Genomic DNA, 22,806 nt, shown 5'->3' on the forward strand with positions numbered 1-22,806 from the left:
ATATTTCATTCATAAAAAAGAGGCTGACAGCGATTGCTCACGTACTTGCCTTTATTGGGGGAAAGCCGTGGGGTGTGTCAATGCGGTTGATGTTCTAGGTGTACAATGCATTATTTACATGATTCCTTCGGTACAGCTTACCTGCACATGGAAATATAAAAAAAGCCAACTTAAGAATTCTACAGAGCGTTCGATCTCAAGCTCTGCGAACCTGCTTGGGATTGCCGAAATGTTCCGCTACGGCTGCTACCATTTTAATTGCACAGGAGCATCCCATAATTACCTAGCTAATAGCTGACGCCCTGAGGGCACATTTCCGACACATCTCCCGGGTTACCTCTCATCATTTGGCAAGTCTTCCAGTTACCAGGCCGCGTACATCGTTTACAGAAACCGTTGATGCACATCGCGCTATTCTGCCGTCCAGTTTACACCCGCCTCTAGACCGTCATCTCCACTATGGAGCCTGCATCAACCACACGTGCTTCTTTCAATACCCGGCATCATGAAGAAGGTCGAGCTATCGCCGACATAACTAAAACAGGTCGCTCTTGAATACTTCCATGAGCACCATGCAGATCGTTTGCACGTCTACACCGACGATTCAGTGAATGCCGTGAATTCTTCAGGCTCTATGCTCATTCCCTCAACTGCTACAGAAATAAAAGGACAATTCACCGGATTTCTTCGACAGCTGCAGAGCTAACCGCTCCTTGTGTCGCAATTAGGCATATCAGTCAGCAGAGACCTCAGCGGTGGTCTATTTTCACAGATACAAAAGCAGCCCCGTAAGCCTTAAAAGCGGCTGTTCGTCGTGGAGCCCATGAGCAACTCGTTGCGGAAATACGAGAACCTCATCACTATGCCATAAATGAAGGACCTGACATCATCTACCAATGGCTTCCAGGACACAGTGGCATAGCGGGCTATCTCCGTGCGGACGAGGTCGCGCGAACAGCCCACCGAGACGGCGATTGTGTGTTGATCCCCTTTTCGAGGGCAGACGTAGCGGACAGGCTTCGCGCACTTGCGCGGGAGCACACGGTCGCCTTGTGGAATTCTGGCCAGTTTGCGAACTACCGCATAAAATTCCTGAACCCTGACCTGAAGCTCCGGCTTCCACCTGGCCTAACCCGACGTGAAGAAACTTTGCTGTTTCGCCTGTGGGTCGGTGCAACATTCGCAAACTCTTATTCTTTTGTGATAGGCATGTCCAATAGTCCTATGCAACCTGCGGGGGCGTCGAGACTATAGGCCACATTCTTTGTGAGTGCCCCATATGCAGTGAGGAAATAGTGTCTCTGCCGTGAGCTGGAACGTCTAGATTGACGCCCACTGACTGAAATCAAGATTCTAGGTCACTGGCCACGGCGATCATTGGCGGTGAAGGCACCCCCCAGGCACAGCTCCGCTTCATGAAAACCACGGGCCAGATTGATAGGCTGTGATTTTGCTATTATGTGACGTGATATGACTAAGACGTGATGTGATGTGATGTTACTATACTGACTTCACCCATCCATCTCTTACCCACCACTTTTATATCCACTCATTCCCTTCCCCCAGTGCAGGGTAGCAAACCGGTTGCTTTTACTGGTTGGCCTCGCTGTCTTTCCACCTCCTCATCTTCCTCTTCCTCCTGGTCACGTCAAGCCAGACAAAAGACTTAGTCTGAGTACCATAAAATCACTCTGGCTTCTCGTCAAGCTACGGTGTAGGCATGACATGCAATTCAGGAAAGGCTTAACTATCAAAATTCTCGGCACATCTCACAGATAGTGATTGCCGGACTTCGGTGCCGCCATGCCGCCTGAGTGATGAACGTGCCGTCGTGTATCGTTTGCCGCTTGTGTTATAGGTTCAAGCTGAGCAACGCGCTTTGTGTATACCTGGCTGCTTTCGCGCATTGAAGAGCCGGCGGCACCAGCCGCGTTGGACGCACGTGTACCGTTCTCCCACATCTTCTCTTTCTCACATTCTTGTGCCGCTACATTGAGCCGCCGTTGACGACGTAAGGGAGTCTCTTTACCGCCGGTTTGAACAAGCAGAAAGCCGCCGTATTTCCGCTCAGTTCACGCGGCTGCCGAACACGGTTGCGACGTCGTCCTGCGTGGACTCGACCCCACCTTGCCCTCTGCCAACATCCGACAGCCTGACACGACTTGTGCGCCGGGAGCTAGAAGCAGTGTCTCCCGCAGTTTTTCAACTATCGGTACCGGACCGTGCCCCTACGGTATCCCTTATACAGGCTATTGTCCGGCAAGAATTCGCCAATCTCGGGACCCAACCTGTATGCTTTTCTACGGAATTGAAGAGCGCAAACAAAAGACAATCCACAGAGAAGAAGAAGAGAACACAAGGACAGGCGCTAACTAACAACTACTTTATTCCTCATGACAACAACGCATATATAGGCCCAGAGACCACACTTATGCAAGCAGACAAGGATCCGGCAAGTCATTTGATTCAAGTTAACGTCGCGCGCACAGGAACTTATATTCGGATTCGTACAAAGAGATTTAAGTATCGCTAATACAGTTTTCACCTTTTTTTTTGTGATATGAAAGGCTTCAAGTGCCAACCGCGCGTGTTCATGCATTTTTGCTTCTGCCAAGAATCGATGTCTCATCAAATCGTGGTGCACATTTGCAAGCAAGAATATGGTACACAAGATGAATACCTTTGTCATTTTTCTTAACATTTAGCGCATGCTCCCTGAGTCGCTAATTAATACAGCGTCCAGTCTGCCTGATGTACGTTTTCCCGCAGGAAAGTGGGATGGAATCCACCACTCCAATGTGCGCATGGAGCATGAGTAGTTCCGTGCCTGATTTGGCAGCTAAGACGCCCATCACCGCACGTGCGGGAGCAGAGCTTAGATAGCTTGTTCGAGGCAGAAAATGCGAGAGGGATAGAATGCCTCTTTGCTATCTTCTTCATATGGTGTGACACCTTATGAAAATAAGGGACCACCACCGGCGTGAACGTTCTACGTTCGGCCTCTGACCTCTGACTTGGCGTTCCAGCTTTTTGCTTTTTAGTCAGGGCCTCGGCAACAGCTGTTATGAGCGACAAACGGAAACCTGCTGTCAATAGCCGGCGCACTTGATTGTCGAAACTTGCCTACATTTTATGCATACAAGAGTTTCTGAGAGCCGACTCCATGCATAAAGACGCTATTCCCCTTTTTAGTATTTTCGAATGCGCAAACTTGAACGAAAGGAGTTCTTTTTCTGCTCGTGGTTGGTATTCCCAATAAACATGGCATTCAGCGACTTGGAGCTTAAGGTCCAAGAACTGCAAAACATTGCTGAGGGGTAACTCGTGAGTAAAATGCAGACCTTATCCGTGTTACTTAAAATCATTTAAAATAACATTGATTGTATCCTGAAAGGAAGAGTCAGATTTTAAAACCTCTAAAAAGTCGTCGACATACCTAAAACCGTTTATGACCCTTCTTGCTTTAAAAACCTGGTCTAAGGTCAGGTCAATAAAAGCTGAAAATATATCACAGAGTACAGGAGCAACACAAGACCCAATGCAAATGCCATTCCGTTGTAAAAACAGTTGGTCATTAAAAACAATAAAAGTGACCTTAAGGTAGTATTCTAAATGATTTAAAAAGTTCCCCACTGAAAGTCCTACAGCATTCTGAAATGTAATTGCACCATTTTCTTCAATGCATGTTCTGACAGAAGTCAGAAGTTCACTCTGCGGCACAGAGCAAAATAAATATTCGATGTAAATTGACAAAACGCCAAATTTGTTCATTGCTCTTTAAAAATTTCACTACCTCATCAGATTTCTTAGTCCTAAATGGGTCATTCACCACAAGCATGTTTAGTTTCTTCTGCAAGAATTGGCTTACACGATGCTGTCAGCACCCAGATTCACTGACAATGGCTCTGATAGGTATGTCCGGTTTGTGCGTTTTAGCTGTAAGGAATACTCACAAAAATCTACCTCTACTGTTATCTATGTCCTTTGCAAGAGAAGCCAAATCTAGTTTTTTGCAAAAATCGATGCACTTAGTTCTCACCCTTGCCTTACTTAACTTAACCGGCACGAAATTCTTTGAAACAGCCTTCAGTGCCTTCTCGTTGTACAGACCACTCTCTACCACAACAAACCCTCCTGCCTTGTCAGACTGCAAAAGGCGCAGGCAGTTCCCTTGCAAGAAAGTCAATACATTTCGAACACTGTTATTCTTGCCTTGGGCGGAACCTTTGGGGGTTTTTCGTTCCAAGCACTCCATGCTTTCAAGAAGGCAACGTTTACGGTCCTCTTCTTTCTCCTTGGAGGCCATACATCTGTTCATTGCGACCAATTCGTGGACAGGGGCAAAGGATGGAACGCAGAACTTCGGGCCTTTCTGCAGCAGGTGGTTGACGTTTTCTGGCACGGTTACGTTTCCAAGCACCTTAACTTTCACATTATCAGTAGAACTCACATTTTTACTATAGCGGCACAGGTCCTTTAACACAACATTCTACCTAGCCTCCGTAGGCTGGCCAGCAAGACGTATAAACGCACGATACTTCCTAACAGCAAGCCATTCAGGGAGCAGGTTTCCCTTTGTCGCTCATAACAGATGTTGCCGAGGCCCTGATTAAAAAGAAAAAAGCTGGAACGCCAAGCCAGAGGTCGGAGGCCGAACGTGAAACGTTCAGGCCGGTGGTGGTCCCTTATTTTCATAAGGTGTCACACCATATGAAGAAGATAGCAAAGAGACATTCTATCCCTCTGGCATTTTCTGCCCCGAACAAGCTATCTAAGCTCTGCTCCCGCACGTGCGGTGATGGGCGTCTTGGCTGCCAAATCAGGCACGGAACTGCTCATGTTCCTTGCGCCATTGGAGTGATGTATTCTATCCCACTTTCTTGCGGGAAAACGTACATCGGACAGACTGGCCGCTGTATTAATGAGCGACTCACGGAGCATGCGCTAAATGTTAAGCATGATGACAAAGGTGTTCATCTCCTGTCCCATATTGTTGCTTGCAAGTGTGCACCACGATTTGATGAGACGTCGATTCTTGGCAGAAGCAAAAATGAACACACCCGGTTGGCACTTGAAGCCTTTCATATCAAGAAAAAAAGGTGAAAACTGTATTAGCCATACTTCCTATCTCTTTGTACGAAGCCGAATATAAGTTCCTGTGAGCGCGACGTTATTACCTTGGATCAAATGACTTGGCGGATCCTTGTCTGCTAGCACAAGTGTGGTCTCGGGGTCTATATATGCGTTGTTGTCAAGAAGAATAAAGTAGTTGATAGTTAGCGCCTGTCCTTCTGTTCTCTTCTTCTCCTCTGTAGATTGTCTTCTGTTTGCGCTCTTCAGTTCTGTAGAAAATCATGAACCAACTAGGCCCAACCAAAGATTTATTGCAGAACCTTTATTGCTGGAAATTGTTACAAATACATATGCTTACTTTCAGCTCTCAGCTCATGATCTGGGTAGCCAATGAGCTGGTGCGATTAATAATAATACGGTGTGGCACGGTACGGTACGATACGATACTTTATGGTATGGCACGATAGAGTGTGGTATGGTATGATAAAGTATATGTATGGTATGGTATGGTATGGTATGGTATGGTATGTTATGGTATGGTACCGTACAGTATGGCATGGTATAATATGATATGGCGTGGTGTGGTATGGTATGGTATGGTATGGTATGGTATGGTATGGTATGGTATGGTATGGTATGGTATGGTATGGTATGGTATGGTATGGTATGGTATGGTATGGTGTGGTATGGTACGGTGTGGCATGGCACGATATGGTATTATGTGGTTTGGAATGGCATGTGAGCCTTAACTTCATGAAGCTGCGTGGTGGGAAATGTGAGACGCGCGAAGTCGGCAAATGCGCATAAATATCTGCCTCCTGTGGTCCTCTAGCTGAAATGTACAGTGGTTACTTCTGCCTATTTTTAAATTGGTCCGTAGAGCCCGGCATTTGATCCCCAAACCCTGGGAGCTGAAACTGAACGCCGTGTGTCCGCGAAGCCACCACGGCAGGTACGAGTGACTAATGACTGTGCAAGCGGGCACTGCAAGCGAACTGCGTCATGCGTTACAACAGCCCGTGACGGCTTTTGACAGCGTGTGCGTGCACCCATCCCGATCCCAATCCCGATCCAGCTGCAAAGCAAGCACACACGTCGCTCGCAGTGCCCCACATTCCATGCTTGTTAGCATAATGTTCCACGCGTTTACCCTCCGCAGCAGCGTGAAAGTGCACATCCTCAGCACTGGCAGAATAAAGCGATTATTGTGTTTTCACAGTTAATAGCATGTTCGTAGTCCAACGAGGTCTCTGCATTAGTGGCCGCACAATATTGTATTAGCCGATTACAAAGCTGCGGAAAAAATCGGGACGGTATACATTGTTGTAGTGGTACCACTATAGCCTATGTATTTAGATTTTTGAGGGATCTTGGCTGAGGCATTCTGAGGCTCATGATACGCAATATTAGGGTCTACACATTTTACTTTTTTAGTTTGGCATGCATTCAAGCAGTTAGCCTTGCTCTGAAACAGGCTAAGTGCTGTCCTCTGCATGTCCACGTCATCAACAATTTATCGATTTACGTGGCGCCTAAAAGACACCGACCACTATTACCCGAAGCAACACCGGCACAAAGGCGAACACTAAAAGCATCTTCAAAATGTCTACAGTCTACTCTGATCCCGGCCTGACCCGTATCGTTAGCGCAGGACACCTTAATCTAAGGGAAGTAGAGTGGCCGTAACAGTACAATCATCGCAGTCAGTATTCGCCGCTTTAACAGCAAGCCTTAGGCGAAAATGAGGAAAAATAGCACGCGCAGCGGAAATAGGCGGCCCTAGGATGTCTGCGATTACAGCTGAGTATGAACCGTAGACACGTCCGGCGTTTCAGTTTGGTCCGATTTGTACCGCCGGCATTCTATAAATATTTTTGCAGAGTCGCATCCCGTCAGAGCCTGGAAAAACTGAAACCTTTGGTACGACGCGCACGCAATAGCAATATCAACTAGAGCAGAGTACTGCATTGGTGCAATCAGTTAAATCTCCTACACCACTTGTGGCATCGCGAAGCGACTAACTGGAACAGCGGGGTGTCAGAAAGATATACGACCACGTCATAAGCCTTAGGTGGACATCTCGATCGCTAACTGGCATCTATTAGCTTTACAAAAAAGCAAGCTTCCGGCTTGTTTTGATACATCAGGAGCTTGTCGGAGAGGTATAGAGAACGTCCCTCAAGTGCGCTAAGTTTTAACTAAGTAAGTACCTACGTAAGTTCACAAGTAACTCAGGGGACCAACTACGATTAATGATAAATGATCTAGACAGAAGAAGCAGAAAGGTAGGCTTAAAGATTAATATGCAGAAGACAATGGTAATGATGAACAGTCAGGGAAAGGAACAGCAGTTTAAAATAGGTAGCGAAACGTAGGAAGTGGTTGACGAATTTGTCTACATAGGACAGATAGTGACCGCAGATCCAGACCACGAAAGTGAAATAACTAGGAGAATACGATTGGGATGGAACGCATTTGGAAGGTACTCAAACGTTATGACAAGCAGCTTACCGGTGTCCCTCAAGAGGAAAGGGTATAATAGTGGCATCCTTCCGGTACTGACCTATGGGGCTGAAACAGGGAGGTTAACGAAAAAGGTTCTGCTTAAGTTGAGGACAACGCAGATGGCCATGGAACGGAAAATGGTAGGTGTACCGTTAAGAGATAGGAAGCGTTATGAGTGGGCCAGGAAAATAACTCAAGTCAATGACATTCTAGTGGAAATTAAGAAGAAGAAATGGACATTGGCAGGGCATGTAGTTCGAAGAGAGGATAATTGATGGTCTCAGAGTAACCAATTGCATTCCGAGGGAAGGTATGCGTAGCAGGGTGTGGCAGAAAATTAGGTGGGTGGATGAGATCAAGAAATTCTCAGGGGTCAAGTGTATGCAGCTAGCACAGGACCGGATTAATTGGAAGAAAATGGGACAGCTTTCGCCCTGCAATGGGTATAGTACGGCTGATTATTATGATCATCCCTCAAATGCGCTGTGTTCCCCTTCAATAAGTTCAGAACAGAAATAACAAAAGTAATGGGACATATATAACCACCTTCTTTTTTCTTCATCATTACAAATTTCCGGTTCGCACACGGAAACGTAACGTTCGTCGGCATGGAGTAGCCCCTTTTGTAAACGATGCACTTCGTGGAAAGACCGCCAGGCCGATCAGAAAAATTAGCAACGAAGCTAGAATTCCGGTCTGCACAACAAAACTTTTTATCTTGACAGGCCCCATTCTCGATAAAAATTAAGAGCAGAGAGAAGTTCCGTTTTTAAGGGATGACGCGACAGCGTAGGCTATCAGCCCACATATAAATGTCCGCTCTAACCAAGCCGTATGAACGGGCCTCCATGCGTGGCCCAGGGGTAACGTGAATCCAACTATCCTGGCAGACTCTGCAAACACCCTTCCACCTGAAATGAGAGACCTGAGTTGGTAGCTCCTGCCAAACGTACCGTCAGGCGACCCTACGTCTAGTCAGTGCTCGGCCATGCCAGCTGCCAGCTACCATGCCAGAGGCCATGCTCGTGAATTTTCACTCCCAACGCCAGCGCCGATGAACGGCCGCCGACCGCATATTTTCGGTGAACAAGGACTTCAACGCGTCCGCGTTAAAATCCAGCATCGGCGTCATGAGTGAAGAATCACTGACATGGTATTGGCAGGCGACAGTTGCCATGTGACACGGTCTGGAAACGACTGGCCGTACAGTTTCGCAACGTTACGCGACCACGTGAGATGGCTGATTTGGCAGGAGCTGCCAGTTCGAGCTTCTCAATTCAGACTGCCGGGTTGGGGATATCAAATCGTCCAGGAAACTTACATTCTGAGTCGATATACAACGTCTAGGCCGCGTAGGAATATTATTCCCGCTAGGTTGAGCAAGACTTTATATTTACGTCGGGTGGTCTTTCGAATAGTCTTGCCCCTACGACTGTATGCTTATGAATTTGTGCGAAATAATAGGGGCATAAATTAAGAGATTAGAGAGTAGGTTAGTTGGAAAGTGCACGTACGCGAACAAGCCGCGCGTGTGGGGGCTGTCAAGGCTGTCGCATCGTACCCTTTCTATCTGATGTCAAGTCTCCCAGCAAACTAACCGGTTTCGTGCAGGTGTTTTTTTTTTTCGTAGTATATTTTGTAGCGGTGCACAACCCTGGTTCAGCTCCTAAAGCAGGTTCAACTCTGAATGCTGAAAAACTCTCATTATAGAGCACAAAATGGAAACCCTCCGCATGACGCGACTTCCTTCATCTTGAGCGCAATCAAGGCTACCCTCATAAACTATCTTCCTAAGAGGAAACACTCATAATGCTACCCGTTTTCATTACTAATGGTGCTTCCATGGCAGCACCTAGAGTAAAAGTGAATTCTTTATAAAGATAGGCATTTACAACAACTGCGTAGAGAAGCGAGCTGATGTTGGGAAAATCCTCGCAATATTTGCGAAGCAGCTGCCGCGGCGCATACATTTAAAGCCGTGTCGAAAGCTCAGCTCTTGCGTGAGAATTGCGCTTCCTCCTGACCTTCAGACCACAATTACTCGGCCGGAGACAATAATCTCCATCTGGCGCGTTGTTTGTTGTGTGCGTCTGAAAGTAAGTTTTAACTTGGTCTGTTGAATATCCCCTCAAGTTTTTCATTCAATAGGGCGCCCCGGATCACGTCGCTTGCTGTCAGCTGTACGCGTCGTTACGCTGTAAGTTAATCGGCCGTAAACGAATGCTCACACTGGATGCTGCTGATAATTTTTCATTCATACCATCTGCCTCAGTTCCCCGATAGACCGTTTTAATTTTCTTTGCAACCTAACCTCCCCCCCCCCCCCCTTTTCCCTGCGGCACTTCTCAGGGCGTCTTCGGCATCACTAAATGGTCGCCAAATGTGCTCAGAAAGTCTAGACCTTTTCATAATCCATACCAAGTTGCTCGCTGGCGGGGATGTCTGGAAAGTCACAGTTGATAAAGTAACCAAGACGCGTTAACATTGAATGGACAGATTCAGCACCGTCGCTGTACTTGTTAAAGAAACTTTAGAATGCTACATTATTGTTATGCAGCTCTTTTGCAAGTGGTCATATTACTGGAGACACCCGCAGAGAGGATAAAAATGCATTTGCTTGTATTAGTCAACGCTATCATATTTATCGCGGTACCTCTTGCTCTTGAGTTCATTTCTCAAGCTGGTTTTGTCGCACTTTATGGAAAAAATGCGGCGCTTTCGCAAATGATTTCCGGCTCAGAAGTTTCATTTCATGAGCCATGTACAGCCTTAGAAACTCCAGATCTTCCCATTCAAGGCATTTGAAGCTACCAGACTGCTGTAGTTTCTGGCCTGCACCAGCTGCAGATCGTGTTCTGCACGTATTTCCATTAGGCTGAAAACCACGAGCACTGATATTTTTGCGAAACACAGTGCTTTAGACAAATAATATAGAGACAAAATAAAAAGGTGCCACTGAACGGTGGACGGACAAAGAAGCCAGAACACGTGGCATTTTTGTTACAGCCAAGTGATGCAAAAAAACGTTCGCGCTCACACTCGTTTCATGCTTGGTGCTCCTGCATAAACACAGTGGAGAAAAACGTGTGGCGGTTAAAAGGGTCTGGACTTCCCGATTGTCTGTAATGCACTATAATGTTGTTTCTCGATAGACGTATGTAGTTTAGGTAGTTGAATATTCTAAGACGCGCTGAGAACAGAACGTGCAGGAACGGGAACGCGGGAGGAGGCAACACAACACAAGTGCGTTGCGCTGTAAAAAAATATTCCTGCTTTTTAATATATTCACATTCCTAACTGTACCATCCTAATTCGTACGGTTAGCCTCCCCCTAAAGCTCGATTTAAGACAAGAAGGGCAATGGCTACATATTTTTTACTCGAGAGTGAATGGAGCTCATCAGGCCAGCGCGACTGGCTTGGCCCCCCGACGAGATATATGCACTGAAAAAAACGAAAAGAGAAAAGAGAAAGAAGGAAAATGTTGAATTGTCTCCATGCGCAGATTCGGCCACGAGAGCAAAAACAGGTCGAGGAGAAATGAACAAACACAGAGAGCAGCCACTCCAGCGACATCTGCAAAACTCTCGCATTCACTCTCCCATGTAGCTTTTCCCACACTCTCCCCTCAGCGCGCAGCTGCGGTAAAGGCGACGCGCCGACCAGCAGCTTGCAGGAAACAGTGCATGCCGCCCGGCGTAATTGCGGCCAGCAACGCGGTCGTACAACCGCTCGCGGCCCCGCAAGGTCAAGCTCGCTGCGACTTCTTGCGTCAGGCACGGATGGGTCAACGGGCCCGCTGCTACTGCCCCACACTGTGAAGCGGTGATGTGAAGCCTTCCTAGGAAAGATACAACCACTTCACTAAGACGTATGCTGCGTATTTTCCTCTCGAAAGGTTATGGCTCAATTTCAGTGTCAGACGCTCGGGAGAGCTGCAGTATTCAAAATATTGCATTGCACTCCAACGGGATACACCGCTGTTTGCACAGGACCGCTACTTTTTATATTTGCAATGGCTTTCCTCGCGTGTAACGTTAGCCAGAAGCGACGTCGCTGATGCAGTCTAATGTTAAAAACCGGTAAACTCTAGTCTTCACCCGCTCGCCAGTTTGTCAGGTGAATGCAGAACTGTTTTGTTATTATTATTATTGCTTCCACGTTATTTGAGTACGGACAACAGAGAAGGTTTCATAGGTGTCCAGGTGACAAATTATCCTTCCTTTATTATCCTGAGATATTATTCTTCTGAAAACTGTGCAAGGCGGCGTAATACTGGGTAAGTCCTTGCGCGAAGGTCGCCAGGCTACCGTCATAAGTGTGTAGTGGCCTACTTAGACGTGACGCGAAATTTCACCTTGCTTAGCACTACGCCTGCACAGCCCACTCTATAACGTTTTCTAAAATGCGCCGACTCGGATTAGAGGCGTCACCGTCTATGCGAGTTTCTCCAATTCAGGTTCGCGCACTTCGTACTCTGTTTTAGTGTTACAACCAAAGATGTGGATCCTGCTGTGGAATCATGGCTGAGTTTCTCCATTAAGCGCTGGGTAAATCCGTGTACAGGGAGTAATTTTCACACATTTAATGATGTAAACCAGAGTGATCTCTTAGTATCTCTTAGACAGGATGAAATGAAATGTAGTGAGGACAGATAACAAGAGGAGGAAGAAGAAAAGACGCGACACGCAACAATACTAGCGATTGAATGCACACATTCTGTCAAACACTGGCAGAAGCAAATGCAATTTGTGCACCTACCGGAATTAAGCCTGCCCGCAGTGCACTGGGGGCAGGCTCAGGACTTTCAGCGGCCGCACACATTGTATTTGAGTTCGCTAGCATTCTGTAAAATATGTGTACTCCGCATTCGTATCCAGCACTGCGCAGAATAGCATGGACTAAGGAACGTACAACTCCTCTTTCTCCTCTGGGAATAATTTTGATTTTTTTTTTATTGATAGCCTTAGGAGCACTATTCTTCTTCAATCTCAACACGACCTTTTCCGTTCGGCCAGCACGTCTTTCATGACACCAAAACGGTGCGCTTAAACTGTGAATGATAAAGCCGAAAGGAAAACGAAGAAAAGGACTTGCCAATCAGGGTGCCGTTACTAAAGGTGGATAAGTTCTGTCTCATCGTCAGGCTAAAATTGGAGTCTCTAATGCACATTTCGATACTTCAGTTATGCACAGCCCAACGCTTCTGAACTGTCCGGTTCAGAAGTTTTCCTAGAATTGAATGTAATAGGGGGGGGGGGGGGGGGGGGGGGGGGGCTGAATTTCCAGGGATAAGGGCACGCTGAGTGTAGAGGAGAAGAGGCAGTCATCTTTGGTATTCATCACAGTAACAAAAAACATTCGTTGCGAATTAATCAGGTGCTTCCCGCAACAAAAGGCGGGATGGGGGATGTACAGCACCTACTTGCCCCTCCCCTCTGTTTGATGTGTAGAGAAATCACTGGTTAGATATTTTGTAACTATATGATTCAATTCTGTTATAGTTTCAAGTGAAATATTTAAAATTATGCGAGGCATGTTTGCGTTGTTGCTATTGTCATTGATTACAGTGGTATTTCTGAAGTCGGTGCTGCAGCCCTCACAATAATCTGCTTCACTTCGCAAGAGCGGTTTTTTTTTTTTCGGTGCAAAACTCTAAATGTTCATTAATTCACCCACAAACTCGATGCATCAACATCCACAAATGTACTGCTCCGGCACACTCCCAAGCTAGTTTAAAATGTCGCCTCGCACTTGCCGCTTCTCCACCGCTGTCAACAAGATGCGAGAATACGAAACCGGTCACGACCGGCGAGAAAGCGGAAACCGGCGGTTTTATTCTGTTTCTTTCAATATAATTTTCAGCTTCCTTCTTCGCGCGATAAACACAGCCGGGTATTGGGTGGTTCCGCATGGCGGGACACATGTCGGTGCAGATACTCTCAGCGGAAAAGGATAGTTTCACCATTTTGTAGCTGCTTCCTTCCGACCCTAGCGCCTGATTCCAGGCATATATAGTTTTCCAAAGACACAAACCTGGTCGTCAACATAAGCGGAGAATACATAGCATAGCGCGTGAAGTGGGCGTGCATTGACACGACAAATTCACCATATTCAAGTTAAAACACGCACACACATACACGCGCGCACGCACACGAGCACGCACACACGCGCACAAACTCACGCACGCAAAGTTCGCTCTCAGTGAGTTGAAATTACTTTTTTATTCATTCACTGAGTCCTTAGGGCCTCAGCAACAGTTTTACACGACATCGGGGGCAGCATGGCAGTCTTTTTGATGGCACTGATATATTGGTGGTACCGTTGGGAAGCAGGTTTAGAATATTTTGAAGGGCGCTTAAGCTAACTTCGCCTTAAATTAGATGCTGTAGCGCCAATAAAACACTGGTAATGTTTGTCATTGAGAGAGTGGCACAGATCTTGGCAAAGTGTTAGATGTTCTGGTTTGCACTGGGAGAAGAAGGGGGTGGAGGATGAAGGCGAACTTATCTGTATGACCTCTTGATGAGCACTATGCACTTAAAATGAATGACATACAATTAGAGGTGCATATATTGTCGGTTCGAAAACTTATCGAAAACTAGCTTCTCACAACTACCTTGTAAAATCATCAGAAATAAACGCGAGATGTCAGCCCACGAACCACAGTCCTATATAACTCTGTTGCAGAATTCTTAACTAGAATGGCTATAGTGCTTCAGCTTTTACATCGCTCAACTTGGGCTATTGGTCTCATAGATTATACCGAGTGTAGTCGTAACAGGCTTTTCTACAGCATCTGTACCATTGCCAAATACTCGACAGAAACAAAGATGAAGTTTGAGGCCTATGATTGAGCAGTGCGTTGACACGTCCGCCCAAATATACGAAAGTAAATGATCCATCTTCCCCTAAGATTTCTCTCCAAACTATTCTTTTCTACGTATAGTTCCACCCATTTAAAGCCACAATTCATGCGACGCTGTGTGCCACTTTTTTTCCTGTGCTTAATTCTGTAATGTACTAGCTCTGTGCTCGTATTTTTCCCACTGTTTGAACATGGTTATATCTGTTTCTAGCTTTTTACTCAAGCTTTTAACAATCAACCTTCATTTAGATTCTCCTCTCTCGGCACTATCACATGCGCGCTCCTTAACTTGTCGTCCCATAGAGGAAGAAAAAAAAAGAGAAGAAGCTATCACCATGGTCATTTTGCGTGCTTCAGTGGCAAAGTATCTCACGTCTCGCTATTGGGACCATGTCATTCGATACTCTGTTGTTTATCCCTCGCATTGCTTCATGGTGCGAGAGGACAGTGCTAGGGTACTCAGGGGGGACAGTTCATGACGGGGCGACTGATCTCTTCGTGCCTAGGAATGCGCACTCTGCATTAGTACCTGGCGGATGTTGCGCAGACCGTTGAGCTGCGCGCAACCGGCAGCCGGCAATGGTGCAAGTCGGACAGCAGCTGACGTGCAAACGCCGCACTGCACGCCAAACGACGCTACCTCCGCTGACGCCGCGTGCTGCTCACGTGCTACGCACGCGTTAAGAGTCGTCCGCTGGAATCCAGACACACTAGAGAGTTGTGATGTGCAGAGCCCGCAGTGGTCGTGTCGGTCGCTATGAGGAAAATTGCGACAAAAGTCCCACTTCTCGGAGAACACTTTGACCGCGCCGTGAGGGAAGGGATGAAGGTAGAAAAAGGGAGAGAGGGAGGATAAGGAGAGGCATCATTGTGATAATCTACCGTCTAATTTTACCAAATGGCATTTCTAATGTTAACTGATATTGCACAGCACGTGAACAGATTTGCATTTAACCGCCATGGAAGCGCGGCTGCAGAATTCGATTCTGCCTTCTGCGCTCAGAAGCCGAACAGTACAATCACTTACTCGGCGCATGTGCAAGACAATTGAATGAGAAGCTCATGACAGATAAAATACTCCCAAGGAGCATCTGAGCTTCATGCGAAGAGCCTATCTCGGTGTTAAATCACTCGTACGTAGTAAAAGCACATATAAAAATCGTATGTAGTGATAAGCTGCTTCAAGCACTTGAAGCAGGTAAAACGAACTTACAGCCATAATGATCGCGTTGTGCATCGGAACTGAAAATTATCGTGTTCACCGAGCGGCTGAAGACAGTCTTTATTTTAAGGATACGATTTATATACTAGAGAAATGCAGGTTGCACTCATACTGTCATCTTAGGGGGCACAACATGGAGGAAGAGAGACGCGGTGCATGGCAGCCATTGGTATTTTGACAGCTCCTTCACCTTGGGGAACGACTGCAATTCCGGCAGTTTATTTGTTTTTTTATAATTTTACGTTCGCTTTCCAGAATTATAAATTCATAATGAAGAAAAGACTACGGTTTTGGTTTCAGTGTAGTTTATTTGAAGTCTCACATATTCATCTCTACGTTCCCGCACCCGCACCAGCATGACTGAAGTAAATCCCGCGCCAGATTTTTGCTTAACTCTGACGATAAAATGAATGTTTTCGCTAACTGCGTCATACGACTGCAACCAAACAAGAGTACATCAGTTGCTGCGTTCTTTCTTTCTACTTGCTCAAATGAGCATGAGATTCACGAGATGTAATGAGCTGCATGGCATAGGATATGATAACATACATGAGATGAGAAGAGTATGAGAATGAGATACATGAGACAAAATGTTTGCTGCACATTTTTGTTTTCACATAGCTTGAAACTATCATGGTAGTCTCTTGTCTTGATATTTGAAACGATGGACAATTATGCTGCATTCAAAAATCCAATGAATGAACAACGTACGGCGCCAAGCCGAAGCTCCGAAATTGGTGACTAGTGCATCTCAGCAGACGCCCACGTACATTTTCAGACGCTGCGTAAATCTTAAGAAAACCACCTTAAGGCAAAATAATTGCTTCAATATCGCACACTCTCGCAAAGGCGTCCCTGAATAACGTCGTTGTACGGAGATAGTGCGAACTGAGACAATGGGTGGAAGGGAAAGTCACCTATGCACCGTTTCCACTTCTCTGGACTTGCCATTGTCTTGCTCGTGAAGAAGAGAAGTCATCCCGTAGAAAATATCAGCGGGATAAGACTACCCTACCCATTCTTTATCCAGTAGTTGCTGTTAAGTTACACCTCATTTGCTCCCTATCTGCACGGAGTGGTAAAATGCAGTTATATGTCAAAATAATAACACGTGAAGGTTTAGGTGTCGTTGAATGTTATGTGGGCAAAAGGTTTGATAAGAGAACGCTGTGCGTAGCGGCGTTGCCAGAGGAGGCACATTATGAGGCCATGGAATTTGTGAAAAAATGGTGGTGATAAAAACAACAAAGATATCTTGTAAAATATTCTTTCAAATTAAATATCCCCAGATTAAACCATCGCCCTAAATACGTTAGCCTCTGGTTAAATACTCCGAGTTGCTCACATTTTCGGTGTCTTGGTAAAATCTACCAGCAACCATGGCGCTAATAGCCTCAGCCATGTCGACCTCACCTCACTCCCATACGCCAGTAAGATTACGCAAAGCGTACTATTTAAGCTTCAGCAGCAACAACGAACCATCTTGTAAGGTTAATTCCAGCCCTTCGAGGACAGGTTTTATTACCTCACTTTAGCCAGCGAAATTGCGACAGCAGAAAAGAAAACACGCGCAGTGAAATTACACTTGACCTCCCAGGAACCTTGGGGAGTCGTTCGCTTAAAGAGAAGCCGAGATCATCTCCATTCAGTTTTTATTCTCTGTAAATATCGGTTCTGTGGCAGCTCCTTCTGGGTATTTTAATGCTTTTGAGGTATCACAGGAGGCATTTACTCCGAAAACCATCTTTAAGAGCAATCCCGCCACTTAATTCAAATTCGGGCCGTCTACCTCGAAAAGGCCTGAATGATCGCTATTTCGAAGCAAATGAAGGCAAAGGATACACTCCATGACCCGTTCATTTACATGCGAAACCGCATGTTTTGGATATTTTCTTTTCTGTTTTATCAAGGCTTTTATTTACGTGCCAGTTGCGTAATTCTCTGTAGAAAGCTGTAATCTTTTGATGCAGGCCAACTCGAACTTCTCCTAAGTACCGGTTCAAAGGATCGATAAAGAGCTCCTACATTTCGACGAGATTAAAAGGGACGAACCTATGAAACCTGCGGACTAAGGATGCGAAGTATATTAGCGCGGGGGTGTAATCTGATGACGTAATTGTCGAACAAAGTGGAGCAGTCGTTTGCACTTCTCCACAGTGCGCAGCACCAGGCAGACACACTGCACTAATGGTACCATGTTTCCAGCGAATACATGGTTGCTTTAAAGAAAACCAATGCCGCAAAAAGAATTTCTCAAGAAGCGTTACCCAGTGGCGTTGTACAACACACGGCATCATACGGGTGAAGCCAGCGGATTAGTCAACAATGACGTCGTTATCAGTTCATTCCCATATCCATGACACATTAAGGAAAAGCCCGAACTTCGTCTGGCTTTTATTGTTTAACTTTATTTGGCTTAATGAGTTGTACAGCGTAACCGATTTAAACGCTAGCGGTAAACTAATTAGCATGCTTTACCTACAAGTTTTGTAATAGATTCAACACTAGCCGTAATGTCTATAGTATCAGTTCAGCTCTGAAGTACATTATTGCCGAATGTGTCAGTATTTAGTTCCTTGCAGGGTGATGATAATAAAGGCAGTGCAGGCTTAATCGTAATTCGCAGCAATCTTGACTAATTATCATCTGCTGCTTGTCAGCTAAAGATATGCAGTAAGAACTTCGTGTCCCCAAAAACGACAGACATCAGCATTCGCAATAAAAATTACTGTTCTAGATAACTTCGGTGGTCTTGGCATATGTTTTCGTAAGTCTTAAATGAATATATGTCGTCAGAAAATGCGGAAGATGATTCCGACGCACAATGTCATGTCGGACGCCATCTTGCCAAATGTTCCCATACAACGTTAAACGGAAGACGTGGTAAAAATTAGTTCGTGTTTTGCCAAACAAGATCTATTCTTTCCAACTATATCGCACTCCACCATGCTCAACTACACAGTCGCTAAATTAGAGTAACTGAATGACAAGACAACGCATTTTATTATAAGTGCGAGCGCAAGAAATTCACACCATAGTTCGCAAATTCGGATCTCTGGGCAAGACAAAAAAGAAAACTTCACTGCGACGCGTTGCAAGCTCGCCGACTCTTCGGCCTCACTCCCTCACTTTGCCGCATGGGATAGCGGGCTTTTCCGTTACCTTCACGCGCTCGCAAAACACTGATGGATGAGACACTCGTGTCATCGCCTCGCCGGGCGCCGACGAGGCTAGCTCTCAGAAACGAAAAGTGTCACACACAGAGTACGCAGGGTACATACGCGGTCTCCGTCCTCATTTCACTTCTTGAACACACCGCAGTGGAAAATTAATCGTCGCTAACCCCAGACTGGAATTTGGAAGACAAACTTCACTAACTGTGTGTACCATGTTTTCAAAAAGATGCATCAAAAGCGCCATTTCTTACAACCTCGTTTGAAGGATTCATAATTTAAACAGCGCGAACGGGAAAACACAGGACAAGATAAAAGAATGCCACAGTGCAAGCGCTTACTCACAACTCAGCCTAAGCCTTTACTCCAAGGCCCAGATAAAAACAAATATGACGAAAACGAAGCAATCACGTGAAACAACCCATTTGGTTCACCTGCTACACAAAGAGTCACTCAAAAAAGAAATCTCTTTGCTTGAAAGATCAAGAGAAGTATTGCTGACACACTTATTGTCCCTTGAAATAAAATATGCCTCAACTATCTCTCTCGTCAACTTTTCTTTGTGGTGATACAAAATCCTAACCTGGTCAAACATCGAGTACACTTCTTCATGGTTTCTCAGGAATGGCAATGTGGTGTACTGTCTCGGTCTTCCCCGCCCGCGACTGAAGCCTGGTGTATCGCCAGTCATATCGATGTGGAATAAAACTCTGAGCGAAGGCGGCGACGTATACAGAGCGGGCGAGCGTGCATACTGACGCTATTGACATTTTCCTCCGGCGCCCTTCGCTAGACAAGGCGATACGTTCTCAGGGAGTTGTCGTAGAGCAGCGGTTAGCGCACTTGGCTGGGTGTCGGAAGGATGGTAGTTCAAGTCATTGTGGACAAGGCTTATTTTACGCGATGCGTATACATCTCGTTCAGTCGACCGTCAGCGTCGTAGTAGTAATAGTTATCGACACCAGCGTGTCGGAAATATTCGTGCGGAAAAATTCTTATTGGTCTACAGGGCTTTGCCTTAACACCCACATGATCCCGTACGGAAATCTCAAACACCCCACATTAAAAATAAAGCCATGAAATGTGTTCAATGAAATTGATTTGTTCCACTGGGAATGGAACCTAGGTCCTCTGGATGCCAGACGGGCATGCAACGCATAGACAACGAAGGGCTTTTTAGTAGAGGGGTGCTTGGTGGACGCGTTATGGTGTGTATGGCGTAGTGACGTTTGTATTGGATGTGTGTTGTGTTGTTTTTTATGGCGCACAAGTAACTAAGGCTATCATATGCGTCAATCGCGGGGTAGAAATCCTTAGCTTTGTAAGAAATGTTTAAAGTAAGCTGTACCATCTCATAGCATGCTAGGCATATTAGCTTTTTTTTTTTAATCTGTAAACACACAAGACGTTTCCACGAGTGCATTTTCTCATAATAAACGAGGGTGAAATAATGGGCATTCGGAGTACAACAAAGGAGAGTGGCTTTTTTTTTCGCAGTTTGACTAAAATTATGCACGAACATGAAATGTGAATGGCAAGGAGTGCCTCACCACACAAATTACATTTTGGTGTGTCTTATTTTGCAAGAATAAAAATTATGATTCCCAATTAAGATTCGCCTTCAAGGGTATGGCGCGATATCGTAGGCTACCAGCGCACATGTAAAGACCCGCTTTAACCGAGCTGTATGGAAGTGCCTGCATGAGGTACAGTCAATGCAACGGCCCTGGTAGGCTGATTCTGCTATCAACCTCCCACGTGAAAAGCGAGACCCGGGTTGACAGCTCCTGACAAACGTAATGTCAGGCAACCATACGTCCAACCAGTCAGCTGGCTGCGCCATGCTTGTGATTTTTCGCTCACAACGCCAACGCCGACGAATGGCCGCCGACGCCGGATTTTCGCTGAACGGGACGTTTAACGTTCCCGCGTTAAAACTGTATGTGAGGTGCGTATATCGAATACCAAGGTGACATAAAATTACTTCGATGAAATTTTCATGCTGCCAGTATGGCTTTAATTCTATCATGGCAGTTTTTACTAGATAAACTTAATATTTACTTGTGTTTCATTTAGGCAGCCGGCTATTTCTCACTTTAGTGCACTAACATCATTGTGTCATTGGATGGAAAGTTCAGTTTTTTTAATCTATAGATGCTGGGGTTGCACAGCGCATGCACTAGCTTTTTTTATTTCTATCTATTAAAACATGGTTCGGTACCCAGGAAATGTTTGCGTTGTGTCCGTCTGGGGTGGCTATTCTTATCCTGCGTATAATGCCACCAATTCGGACTGAATTTCTTGTATGAAGTGAGTACGCTTAGAGAATCAATGATACTGTTCCTTGCGCTCTCATTTATTTATTTATTTTTTCTATAGCCGTATAGACCGCGTACGACTACGGAGTGAAAGGGGTGTAGTCTGAGTCAGTCGCACTGTTTTTTCCTAATTATTTTCTTACCACTGCTCTCCCTATGCAGCGTGTTGATTTTAAACCATCGGTATAAAATGCGTATTCCCTGTATTTTTCGTTTAGTGCTAAATGCTATTCTACTATAGGTTACGGGGTTTTTTTTTATTTCTTCTGAAATTGTACTAGTGTGAAATCACATACTATGGGAAGGCAGTACCAAGATGGGAGCGGATCGGGTTCCCGACCACTCTTAAGCGAAGTTATCATTCTGGCTAATTCTTGGCATTTCTCTTCGAAGCGCAGAAGTGGCCTTATTGCATGAGGTTTGTTGATGAACGGCGTTAAAGATGGACATTTCGTTGGTAACAGATATGTCTGAGGAGCGAATGGGTCTTCAGAATGCACGAGCATGTGAGCATAGTTATTTTGTCTGCAAGAGGAGGTTCATGGTTTCTACGTATGGACTGTTTATAGGTGATATTCTGTACGCACCTGTTGAAAGATGCAAACCTAAGTTCTGTACTGGGTCCAGTTATTTTACGTATTACGGCCTTGCTGATCCGTATACAATGCAACACTAGTCCAAGGATGAGCGCACAAAAGAGCGATAAATGTGTAGAAGGCATGCTCCATCGGAACCCCAGTGTTTACGTGATTTGAGTTTAAAGATAGTACTTGATCTGGAACGTTTCTTTTTCATCGCATTTATATGAAGCAGAAAAATGAGTCTTTTATCGAATTTTGGGCTCAGAGATTTGTGTTCGTCTTTTACTGATAGTTCAGTCTAGTTCAGGTGTAGCATGAGTTTTGCCTATACTTTATTTTAAGAGGAATACTTTATATATACTTTATTTTAAGATGTTTAAAGCAATAAAAAAAATTTAATGCAATAACTTACACAGAATTTTTTTTAATTTGCACAGTGAAAACGTGTTGCTATACATGCGTTTTGTGTCTACTTTTAAGGGGAACATTAAGCCTTCCCTTAATTTTTGTAAATCACTTATTTTCTGTATCTCACGATGCGATCTTGAAACAGCGATTTATGCCTTTCACCTTACAACATTCCATGTTTGTTGCCCACAACCCGCAGTAAAAGGTCCGCTCTACAGAGGGCGACACGCTTGTCTAAACCGCCCGCCCCATTAAAAGAGCTCTTCTGGGGTGCAGAAGCAGCTGCTGAAGCCGCACTGGAAAGGCAATGCGTAATCGCGTCCAGGCCTAGCTGTTATAGCTGGATGTCACATATGCATCCAGAATGTGTCCAGGACATTGAACTACCGCCCTCAGTAATATGGAACATGGGTCCGCTAAAACATTATCCGATGTCTAGCCTGGTTAGATCGATGATGCCGCTCGAAAGCTCTGTTTTAATTACCCGCGAAAGGACACGAGGATTGGGACTTCACGATCTGGCGGGCCAATCAGGAGTAAGGAACGCACGATCCTAGATCATTACGCGACTCTAGCGTCCATGTGGGTGCTTTCGCACTAAACCATTGGAAAATATCTCTTCATATCCACATCAGCCTAGCGAACAGGCACTCAGTTGA

General features: G+C 45.5%; 1 protein-coding gene across 3 annotated transcripts in view; it reads left to right on the forward strand.

Moving 5' to 3' along the window:
* The window catches only part of LOC146209732 (sulfotransferase 1C2-like), a 346,269-nt gene that overhangs the window by 293,026 nt on the left and 30,437 nt on the right, over nucleotides 1-22,806 (forward strand). Inside the window, exon 1 of one of the 3 annotated variants that reach the window (XM_084603316.1) lies at nucleotides 11,306-11,448. The exons of the other annotated variants lie outside the window; for them this stretch is intronic. The gene's annotated coding sequence lies outside the window, so the exon portion shown is untranslated. Of the gene's footprint in view, nucleotides 1-11,305; nucleotides 11,449-22,806 lie in introns of those variants that run through there. 3 annotated transcript variants of the gene reach the window in all.

The sequence above is a fragment of the Amblyomma maculatum genome, chromosome 1 (assembly GCF_055883805.1).
Source record: "Amblyomma maculatum isolate TAMU_Amacu chromosome 1, ASM5588380v1, whole genome shotgun sequence".
Classification (NCBI taxonomy): domain Eukaryota; kingdom Metazoa; phylum Arthropoda; class Arachnida; order Ixodida; family Ixodidae; genus Amblyomma; species Amblyomma maculatum.